The sequence below is a fragment of the Lithobates pipiens genome, unplaced genomic scaffold (genome assembly GCF_037356315.1).
Source record: "Lithobates pipiens isolate NorthernLeopardFrog02 unplaced genomic scaffold, aLitPip1_a1.2 Scaffold_18, whole genome shotgun sequence".
In the NCBI taxonomy this organism is placed as follows: domain Eukaryota; kingdom Metazoa; phylum Chordata; class Amphibia; order Anura; family Ranidae; genus Lithobates; species Lithobates pipiens.
The window spans coordinates 402,237,080-402,249,373 of NW_027507758.1; positions in this window are offsets into that span (position 1 = coordinate 402,237,080).

The following is a 12,294-nucleotide window of genomic DNA, read 5'->3' on the forward strand; positions in this document are numbered from 1 at the left end:
CGACATCACAACATCACTTCTGGTTTACTTGGCTGCCAATGGCGCCATTTAAAAAAAATGATAGTATTCAGAAGCGCAGTTTTTAGCGATCTGAATACTTTGAAGTGGAAAGGAGGGATTTGGGGTCTTTTAGACCCCCGATCTCTGCATAGAGAGTACCTGTCACCACCTATTACTGTCACAAGGGATATTGTGACAGAAATAAAAGTGATCAGATTTTTTTTTTTCAAAAGTGACAATGTAAACAAAAAGAAGAAAAAAGCAATAATTCTACCACTAGACCTCCTCTGTAACTCTAACCTTGTAACCGTTATTTTTTATTTTTTTTTAAAGCGCCGCCTATGGAGTTTTTTAGGTACCGTAGTTTGTCGCCATTACACAAGTGTGAGCAATTTCAAAGCATGACATGTTAGGTATCTATTTACTCAGCATAGCATCAGCTTTCACAATTTACAAAAAAAAATGGGCTAACTTTACTGTTTCATTTTTTTTTTAATTCGTGAAAGTGTATTTATTCCTTCAAAATTGCATTTGAAAGACCGCTGCACAAATACAGTGTGACATAAAATGTTGCAACAATCACCATTTTATTCTCTAGATTCTCTGCTAAATATATATATATATATATATATATATATATATATATATATATATATGTATATAATGTTTGGGGGTTCTAAGTAATTTTATAACAAAAAATACAGATTTTAACTTGTAAGCAACAAACGTCAGAAAAATAGGCTTAGTCATGAAAGGGTTAAACACTCTTGGGTGTAAATAATAAGATAATGCAAAAATCAATGATTGCCCCAGTTCAACCAATCCTCTTTCAGCTTACTATGGACAAATAAGGAAAAGATGTGCAATCTGATTTCACTGTGCCCTTCCTTGTTGACTTGGCTTATATGGACTTCATTTAAGGCAACAACATACAGTGTGAAATGTGCAGTAGTCATTTACAGCCAATCGGAAGTCATCAGTTTGAATGTAATTATAAGGAATCTGTCACACGCAAGGATGATTACTGCACTATAGAGACAAGTGACAACAAAGGCAAATCCTCTTTCACTTTTAAAATATATGCTTGTGATTGTTGAGTGTTTAGTAGCGAAAAAAAAAAGCTTTTTTTTTGTTTTTTGTTTTTTTAAGGTAAAGTATATCTAAAGCCTAAGACTTTTTTTTCCGTTTTGGTAGTGTAAAAAAAAGTTAAAACCCTAGTTAGTTTGTTTTTTCCACTGGCACAATGGGGATTACTTACTAAAACTTTAGAGTGCAAAAATCTGGTGCAACTCTGCATAGAAACCAATTAGCTTCCAGGTTTTATTGCCAAAACTTAATTGAACAAGCTGAAATTAAAATATGATTGGCTACCATGCACAGCTGCAACAGATTCCAAATACACCCGCTTTAATAAATCTAACCCAATGAGACATGGGAGAAAAATCTCTCCAAAGTGGCCAAAATCCTCTCCTAAAGCGGTATTGAACCCAAAAAGAAAAACTTAGATCTGGCGACTGCATTCGTTTTTCATTTTTGTCTTTTGGTTCACCTGGTAAAAGATGTCCAAATCTTTGTCTCCTTAGAAATTCGCTGCAGTTATGGCTTGTTGTGATCATTGGTACTTATGCAGTCCCTGTTCCTGATACTATTGTCAAAATAAATATTTGTGTCTCCCAAATAGACCCAGAGTTGTTGGCATTTAGTCAATGGATACATTGCATGCTCTGTAAGTACAAAATCTCAGTGGTTTTCTTTGTCGTCATACTGATATGCATAGAGCTGGCCAGTAGATGGCGCTTCCAGAAGATATGAAGACTGCTGTTTTATTTCCTATCAGCAACTGATGTTAATAATAAAAGTAAATATTAGACTTCTTTGTGTTAAGACATTAGGAAGAAATGTTTGCAGGAATAAAATAAATTAAACTTAATTAAGCTAAGTTCATGTAAGCAAGAACAAGCCTGTGAAATGTAATAAAAATGCATTACATTCGTTTATTTTATTTTCATAAAGGAAATTGACAACATTAAATACATTAATACTGTGTAGAGAATAAATGCATCAGTGAGGGCTCACTCTCACTTTTGCCTTGCATTGACAAAACTTTTATTGTATGTTGTTATGTCTGTTCTTGTGCATTGGCAGTACATTTAAAGTGAACTGGTTGCCTTAATGCAAAAGCACTTTTACTGTACCAGTTCCAGTTTTTCCCACTTTCACAATCCAATCCTCTCCTAGGTGAGAATAACTGCGCTTGCCCCAACTCCTCTCCTGCAACCTCCTGGTAGACGTTGCATGTCCCATGCAGGACCATTCACAGAGTGCTGCTTGAGATTTCACATGCGCAGTGGGAAGTTGGCTGTGGTTCCTCCGAAAGCCACAGCTGGCTCCCATATCCAAGATGGTGGTGCCGGTGACCCACAATAGTAATAAAAACTCTCTGCAAGAAGAAAATGCTGGACTCCAGTCTCCATTGTATTTGTAGTTGTTTGCTAAAAAAAAAACAGCTGAAATTTCTCTTTACTGGCTCTGTAATTTATTTTTCATTAAATTATTTCTGCCACCTTGTAATGTCCTCTGTGAGCTCCCAAACCTCTGTGTTTCCTCTCACTTTTCCTTGTTTGGAACAAGTAGGACACGTTAGTTGAGGCATGTGGCCTGCTCTATGCATACTACAATTCCCATAGTCCATCTCGGGAGCCAGCAAGAGGGGCTGGCTGCATTCCTACACCCGGGAGGTGTCGCCCGGAAATGACATCATCTCCGATCGCCCCTGTGTTCCCTGCTTTTCTCATAGGCTGCGAATGCTGGAATCCATCTGCACAAGCTGTCAGCTGCACTTCAGAGACATGGAGGTTTAGGATAAAACCACCCCCGGATTTTGCTGCAGGATTGCTATCTTGCTTGTGTTTATGCTCCCTTTGTGAGTAGTTTCACTTTTGACTTATCATTAAATGGTTTACCAATACTGCACTTAGGGGCGCTGTGTTTCTTTTCCTTTGTTGCATTGCAGAGACTACTTCTAGCTCTTCACATTGGCTGCACTTAGTGCTGGTACATGGATTCCTCTCCCTCTTCATCTTAGAGACTGTTGCTATGGATTTTGTCCCTCCTATTGAGAGACTCTTTTAATCACATTTATTTAATCTGTGTACACCTCAAGGGTCTCGCCTCAAACGAGAGCTGAGTTTATTATTTGTCAGTTTGAATAAAGACACCTGTCCTTCCAGTTTAACCTGTGTCAATTGAACAGTGTGTGTGTGTGTGTGTGTGTGTGTGTGTGTGTTTATGTTACCACAAATTCACATATCCCTGTAGATTGTGTTTGCTAGGGTGCCCATCTAAGTTTTTTGAAAATATTGACACTCCTTGCTGTTACTATCAATTGTGGAAGGGAGTTCAACATCCTTACCCCCAGAGGTTCTCCCCCTAGCGAATAGCTTGCATTCGTATTTTTAGCCACCAAATGAACTACTTTACATTTTTCAATATTGAACCTCATTTGCAATGTAGTTGCCAACCCCTCTGTTATCAAGGTCTTCCTGTAAAGTTGCTATACCTTGTGAAGTTATTGTTCTGCTTAGTTTTGTATTGTCAGCAAACACTGGGATTGAACTATTTATACCAACTTCTATATCATTTCTGAACAAATTTAACAGAATTGGTTCTAGGACATAGCCTTTGGGTACCCATTTATAACTCCAGACCATTCAGAAAATACACTATTTATCACCACCCTCTAGATGTGCTCCTGTAACCATCCAATCTGTATAATCCTGTAACGATCCAACTATAGTACATACACTATCATCTATGCCAACAGACATCAATTTGTCAATAAAGCATTTATAGAGAACTTTAGATTTGATGAAATCTAGATACACCATATCCACAGGTCTTCCTCTATCCAGATTACAGTTCACCTCCTCATAAAATGTCAACAGGTTGGTCTAGCAAGAAACATCTTTCATAAATCAATGCTGGTTACTACTGATGATATTATTTTTTTAGCAAATTCTTTGATATGGTCCGTTATCATCCCCTCCAATAGTTTACATGTTTTTACTGTATGTTAGACTGACTGGTCTGTAGTTTCCAGGTATATATCTTGGCCCTTTTTTGAATATTGGTACTATGTTTTGCTTTTGACCAATCAGCTGTTACCATTTCAGTCACTAAGCTGTCCTTAAAGATCAGGAATAATGGTCTGGCTATAAAATGGCTAAGTTCTTTGAGGACCATTGGGTGCAAGCAATCTAGTCCTGGTGATATTTGCATTATATTTTTAAAAACTTTTAACTTTTTGTCGATGTCTTGTCTCTCTTTTTTTAGTTTCTTTGCTTTCCCTTTTTTATCGGTGGGCCTTTTTTTCATGTCCTCACATTCATACATTCTCACTATTCATTTTACACCCTTAAATCTCTTCACCCATCATTCAATTATTTAATCTTTCTTTATCATTATATTTTTTCTTTGTTTTATTTTTATTCTCATTTTTTTTTTTTTTTTTTTTTTATATATCATGGTAATTACTCCTTGTGTAGTCACATTGAGTTCACTACACAAATCATTAATTTTCAATACACTTTTGTTATGCACTAATACACATAATTAGTATAATATTCTGTTCGCAGATATTCCTGTTCCACTGATTACATATCATCATGTCTGGCTATATTAAATTGGCTGTCCACACTGTACACTTCCTCTGTTCGTCTGATGTTGCACCTCCATATTATGCCGCCTCAGCTCCCCTGGTGGGGTCTATATCCGTGGCCTGCCCTGCGCCGGTCACCATGCGCTGCGTATGCAGTTTGGGTTGGTGAGTGTGTTTGGTGAGCCATCTATTGACATATAATATCTTGTATAATTCTATTTTAAATATTGACATATCTTATATACCTTTATAGGAATCTCTGGTGCGTTGAGCTATACTTGATGACACAGTTGTATTCCATATGGATTCATTCCTACCCAGCTATTATCAACATTTTATGATATTGTTCTTAGATTAGCCAATAGATCTGTATATACCCTGTGGGTGTATATGCCAGTTTTGGGTCTGTCGCTGTGGCATTTTTTGCGCCATAGCATTGATAATTTTTTAAAAATCGTTTTTCCCTTATTTATTTATTTATTTATTTGACTTTGATCTTATGTCATTTTGATTATATTATCTTACTCATTATGTTCAGGCCTTATGTGCAGTATATATGTATATGAAATAAATTATATTCTTTATGATTCTAGATGAATGTTTTCAATTAAATATTTAAATATTATTAATTTATAGTTTGTCTTTACTATACAATTGCTTCATCTAAAAGTCCCAAACCCCCCTTACAGTTTTTACATTTTTAAAAACTGTTTTGAACACCAATTTCAATTATCCACAAGTGTACATTCTATGCTGTGTTACTATCAATACAGTCTTGTTTATTATATCCATCCTTTTTCTTCGTAAAAACTGTGGAAAAGAATGTATTTAATACAGTTGCACTCTCCTTGTCATTTGTAACCAACTTTACCTGGTGGTCCCTTTATGAGTCCAATATCCTCTACCTCACCTTTTTGATATTAATATATTTAGAAAATTTGGGGGGATTGTTTTTTACTCTCCTCCTCTATGTGTTTTTCTCATGGTTTATTTTAGCTGCCCTGATCACGCTCTTGCATTCCTTTAGGCATTTTTTGTCATGGTTGAATGAACCGGACGTGACCACGCCTTATATTTTTTAATCAATTTCCGACCCCCTAACGTACTTGTACTGCATATATGTAAGTGCAATACACAATTGTTTTAAGAATCATTCAAAGTAAAAACGTTATTACACTATTATCTGCCTATCTGTGGCTCATTGGTGGAGCAGTCTTTGTAGAGCCTGCGGCTGGGAAAAGAGATAGAAGATGTAATGGATTAAGTTTGGCTTATAGATTGAGGGGCAAGATTTACACATATCCATTCCTTATGGTCACTTGCTGGCTGAATGTTTTTGGTGAGTGCAATAGATTATCTTACGTTGGATATAGCACCGTTTCTTTGAATATTGGAGCACCATATTTGACAGACACAACGGTGTTGGAGTTTTATTATTGGACTATTCAACACAGAGCTTTAATATTTTTATATTTTCATTTTTTTCAGTATATATTTAAATTTTTTTGTTTTTTGTCACAAGTCGCAGTATTGCCCCTCATGTTCACTATTAAATCCTTTTTGACATACAGGCATACCCCATCTCCTCTTCTACCTTCTCTGTCTCTCCAATACAGAGAATACCCCTGGAGAGTTGCAAGCTAGACATGTGAGCTCAAACCATGTTTCTGATAATCCCATGAAGTAAAAATCATCCTCATACATCAGCACTTCCAGTTCTTCCATTTTATTTACAACACTTTGGGAATTTGTGAAAAAGCCTTTTCATTTTGTATGAGCACATATAATTTTCTCCTTGTTTGATCTGGGCCACAATAGTATTTTTCCAACATATGCACCCTGTTTTTTGGTGCTTTAGTTACACCAATGTTGCCCCTGGTAGCACCTTCTGACTGCCAAGCACTGCCGGCTATAGCTTTCTCTGATCCCTCCCCCCACATTCTAGTTTAACAGATCCTCCAACCTTTTGGCCATCTTCTTCCCCAATAGGGCTGCACCATCCACATTTTGGTGTAGTCCGTCCCTGCTATAGAGCCGGTCACTGACCAGAATGTCAGCTCTGTTTTCCATGAACACAAAGCCCTCCTTCGTGTGCAGCAGTTCCTCAGCTACTTGTAAAGTTCCCTAAGCTCCTGCTGCCTCTTTGGTGTGGCTCAAGGTATAGGCAGTATTTCTGAGAATACTGTATTGGAGGTCCTTTTTTGGTTCCTTTTAAATATTGCACCTAAGTCCCTGCAATATTTTTTTAGGATGCTTCATCTTCCTGTAACCTATGTATACCATGACTAAAAAACAAAAGTCCATGCACATGGACAAAAGACCTAAAAAAATTAAGTTTAGCTGTGGCCACTGCTGTCCAAAACTCATAGACAAATGAGGGCAGAAAAAACAATCAAAGGGGTGAACAGCTCTGATCAGCAGACATAATAGAATCCTCAGAAGAGGAGCAAAAACTTTTTATTATTAAGTTAAAAATAAAGGCAATAACCAAGGCATACAGCAGTCTGTTGATGGTCATATAGAGACTTGGATTGAAAGCTGGCAGTACTTGGAGGCTGGAGCCACATGGATGACAAAGGGGCTCAGGGAAACCCAGCTCAGAGCCGTGGAAAAAGAAATAGAGGAGCGCCACTGGTGGGGTCCCATCCAGAACCGTGGGGCCAGGGGTTCAATGAAGGGGGAACCAAATCTGCAGGCTCAGAAACTGTTGGGACCAGTGTATAGCGGCCATTTGGACTGTGTATGATGCCCGGAAATGATGTCATAGCTTGGCGGAAGTCAGTCAAATGAATCCAAAGACTATGGGCAAACCCTGCTACTGGGGCCGATCGGGCTGCCGATGCCAAAGGAGCAAGGAGGATCACACAACACCCTTCATCAGGTTATCTCCTGTATTCCTTGTTCCACTGCTCTGTGCTGTTTCCCTGAGCCCCTGTGTCATCCATGAGGCTCCAGCCTCCCCGTACTTCCATCTTTCAATCCAAGTCTCTGTATGACCATCAACAAACTGCTGTATGCCTTGGTGATCTGCTGTATGCCTTGGTGATTACCTTTATTTTTAACTTAATAATAAAAAATCTTTGCTCCTCTTCTGAGCGCTGTTCACCCCTTTGATTGTTTTTTATGCGTACCATGACAGCTGGGACTTCCCCAGCACTGCCCAACAATCTGTCCATCCAATCCATGATGTGGCAATCCCAAGGGCCCTGTAAACAAAATAGCGTTTGTCTATCCCGGCCTTTGTGGCAGATTGCTCTATCTGTCCTTCGAAAACTGAGTCCGCTACCACCAGTATCTGTCTATCTTTTCCTGTAACCTTGGCCCCATCCTCACTACAGGAGTTGTTCCCCTGGCAGCTAGGGGAGTCACTTTGTTCCAGCAATACCACTCCTTGACTAATATCCCCAACTTCAAGCAACTAGGCTTACTAATTGGAATGTGTCAGCTAAGGACTGGCCTCTATAACGTTCTCCCCTCTAACCCATCTAATTGTCACCCATCTACTCCTTTGGTGCCCGTACTTCCATATCTCCATCCTTCTTTATTCTGTCCCCTGCTAGCACCTGATGGGTATGGTCCAAACCTCCTTTCATTTTTTAAATTTTTTGCAGTGTTGAGCTAAAGGCACCTGAATGCTCAAATATGAACAGGGAACAATTTTAAGCATGGGATTTTGTTTTTTTGAGTGTTTTGGAGCTTTGAGCTTCAGTCTACAAAACACTCAGGTGTAAATGATGGCCAAATGTGAGACAATCCTTCAATAGGACATACATTTCCAGATCAGGCAATTCATTTCAATTTAGTTGTCATCCCTGTCAACCGTGTAAAGAGGCATAGAGCAGCAAGCTTTAACTGTAAATGTGTCTTTTCACAGTACACTAAAGCTTTGTTCTAATTTTCCTATTATAAAACAACTTTATCACATTGTCGTAGTAACCAAATAACTTAAATAAATTGCCATACATTCTAACTAACTTGCCCTTTATTTACTTTTCAGAAATATTTGATATTGGAAGTCAGGGCAGTGAAGAAATAACTGTGTAAATAGTATATACTAGCTGGTTCCTGTCACATGTGAAACTAGATCATGGTGTCATAGACTGTTTCTGTTACTGAGCAGTCATCTGATTTCTAACTCAATAACAGAAAACAGCATGAAGTTTGGATCTTTCAACACAGCTTTGTCCCTGAATGCTGAAAATAATAAATACTAGTATGTCAACTTAAAGGAGATCTATAGTCACAACATACACTTTCATTTTTATAACATTAGCATTGTAATAGAAATGTGAGCTATAGTTATATTGGACAATCCAGTCCAGTGCCTTAAAAAGTATTCACACCCCTTGAAATTTTCCACATTTTGTAATTTATCAACCAAAAACTTGAATGTATTTTATTCAGATTTTATGTGATCGACCAACATAAAGAGGCACATAATTGTAAAGTGGAAGGAAAATGATAAATGGTTTTCAATTTTTTTTTCATATCTTAAAAGTGTAATGTGCATTTGTATTCAGCCCCCCTATTCTGTTTCCCCTAGCTAAAATTTAGTGGAGCCAATTGTCTTCAGAAGTCACAAAATTAGTAAATAGAGTCCATCTGTGTGGAAGGCCAAGGAACACAACAGATGGGTTAGAGATAAAGTTGTGGAGAAGTTTAAAGCAGGTTATAAAAAAGTATCCCAAGCTTTTAACATCTCATGGAGCACTGCTCAATCCATCATCCGAAAATGGAAAGTGTATGGCACATCTGCAAACCTACCAAGACATGGCCATCTACCTAAACAGACAGGCCGGGCAAGGAGAGCATTTATCAGAGAAGCACTCAAGAGACTCCTTTCACATTGAGGCACTTTTGTGGCGTTTTTGCGCTAAAAACAGCTCCTAAAAAGTGCCTCTCAAGCCACCCCAATGTGAAAGCCCGAGTGCTTTCACACTGGGGTGGTGCGCTAGCAGGACAGGAAAAAAAGTCCTGCAAGCAGCATCTTTGATATCAATGGGCAGCACTGACGAAGTGGCAGCGGCACTTTGCAGGCGCTTTTAACCCTTTATTTGCCTGCTAGTGGGGGTTAAAAGCACCCGCAAGGCTTCATTTCCTGTTTCCCTAAATGAAGATGCCGGTGCCTACACTCGGAACCGATGAAGGAGACTTCCACTGACACCAGACAATTTTTACTCCCAGTGACCACAGTGCCCCTTAAAGCCTGAAGGACTGTAAACTGGCCCTTTGTTTAGAATGTTTGGAGATCCCTGTGCTGGCCTAATACAACATGGCACGTATGTTTGTATTGATTTGGTTCTCCTATCTGGTTCTTGTTTCCAGATGGAAAGTCTTCCATATGAATCATTGTAGGGCTATACATTCACTGTCAGTAGTACCGGGGCAGCCCATCTATTATGGGCGCATGGCGCCGCCCGCTCTGTCACGCCGTCCCCTATATGACAAATGGATAGTTTCATGCATTGCATTGCATTGCGTGAATCTATCCATGGCTGCAGCTGCCACCCCCTAGTCAGGCTTCTGGCCCCTTTTCAGCCCCCAGGTGCCTGAATTCCAGTGGCGGGGTCTGTGACGCCTCTCCACCAATCAGGAGGCATGGGTCTAATACCAGTCACCTGATTGGCTGAAGGCACAAGCTATCCCATTGGCCAGCTAGCAGAAGCGAAGCAGAGATGCACGGAGGACACAGAAGCCATCACCTGACCAGCGCTACCCATCCCACTGCTCGTCGCTGTCACCTGCTGCCTGATCCGCCAGGGGGGCACAGTGGCTGCAATTGATGGGGCACAGTGGCTGCATAAGTTGGGCACAGAGCCTGCAATTTATGGGGCACAGAGGCTGCATTTCATGGGCACAGAGGCTGCATATGATGGGCACAGTAGCTGCAATTGATGGACACAGTGGCTGAAATTGATGGGCACAAAGGCTGCATTTCATGGGCACAGAGGCTGCATATGATGAGCACATTGGCTGCATTTGATGGGTACAGAGGTTGCATTTGATGAGCACAGTGGCTGCATTTGATGGGGCACAGTGGCTGCATATGATAGGCACAGTGGCTGCATATGATGGGCACCGTGGCTGCATATGTTGGACACAGTGGCTTCATTTGATGGGGTACAGTGGCTGCATTTGATGGGCACAGTGGCTGCATACGATGGGCACAGTGGCTACATATGATAGGCACAGTGGCTGCATTTAATGAGCATAGTGGCTGCAATTGATGGCACAGTGGCTGCATTTGATAATTTTGTTCAGTATTTTTTCAGTTTGCGCCCCCCCCCCCCCCCCATAAAAAAAAATTTGAGCACCAGCCACCACTGAGTTGTACTATTAGTTGCTTACCTCTGAGACCATTAAACATCTATTGGCCCTTTCCCACTGTCTACTTAATAGGGAAGAAAAAAAACTGTTAATTTTCCCCTACAACCCAATCTCCACGTTCAGTGTGCAGTTGCACATGTTATTTTACATGCATTTTTAATGCTTTTGCTTGCATTGTGTTTTTTAAGTTGTTAAGAACGAGCATGAGCACTTTTTATCGAGTACTCGCCCATACCAATTGCCTATACCTTTTTTTTTTTTTCGTGCCGTGCAGAGTGATTTGAACCTATACAAAATAAATGGGCTGAAGTCGTCCTGAAAATAATCACGTATGATTTGAACGGGAATGCAATGTGATTCCAATCCGAATCACATTTGGTTTCCTGAACAGCTCCTGTGTGAACCCAGGCTGAAATCACTATGACAAGCCTGGGTTCATACAGGAGCAGAGGAGGGGGGACTGCATGTTATCCGGACAGGAATAGCACCGCATTCAAATCACATGAGATTCTTTGCAGTGTGATTTGAGCCCATTCATATTGTATGGGCTCAAATCGCATCCCACAAAAAAGTATCAGTTTTAGTATTGGAGCATTTGCATGAGTACAAGTATTAAAGCAAACGCTTAGTATCGGCACCGATACGGGTTTTGTCATCAGTGCAACCCTAATTTACATGATTGTGGCATGCTGTAGTTTTTTGAATGCAAATGAAAGCCCCGTAATGGTGTAAATTAGGTTTCATGATATACATGCACTTTACTTGCATATGCGTTCATTCTGCCTTTAAAAGCTTGCTTGACCGCTTCTGATGTAAACAAGCCCTAATACAGCACTATTTTATTTATTTTTTTCATGTAAACTGATCTCTACAGCACAGTATATGAAAGCACTGAGATCAAACAGTTCACATTAAATAGGTATAACATACTGCTAACATTTTAAAAATAAAGTGTATGCAGATCCACAGCATCTTCCCTATTCGCTACATGCCTGCTCTGAGTAAAAAGTGTTGCCATTCAGTGCATTGCGCTACAAACAGGTTGTGTCTTTACTAAGAAATTTGATTTTTAAAGAGGTATTAACCACTTCAGCTCCAGAAGGCTTCAAGACCAGGCCATTTTTTGCAATACGGCACTGCGTTATTTTAACTGACAATTCCGCGGTTTTGCAACACTACTTAAACAAAATTTAAGTCCCCTTTTCCTGCAAATAGAGTTTTCTTTTGGTGGTATTTAATCACCTCTGCGGTTTTTATTTTTTGTGCTATAAGCAATAAAACACTGACAATTTTGAAAAAAAAAATGCATT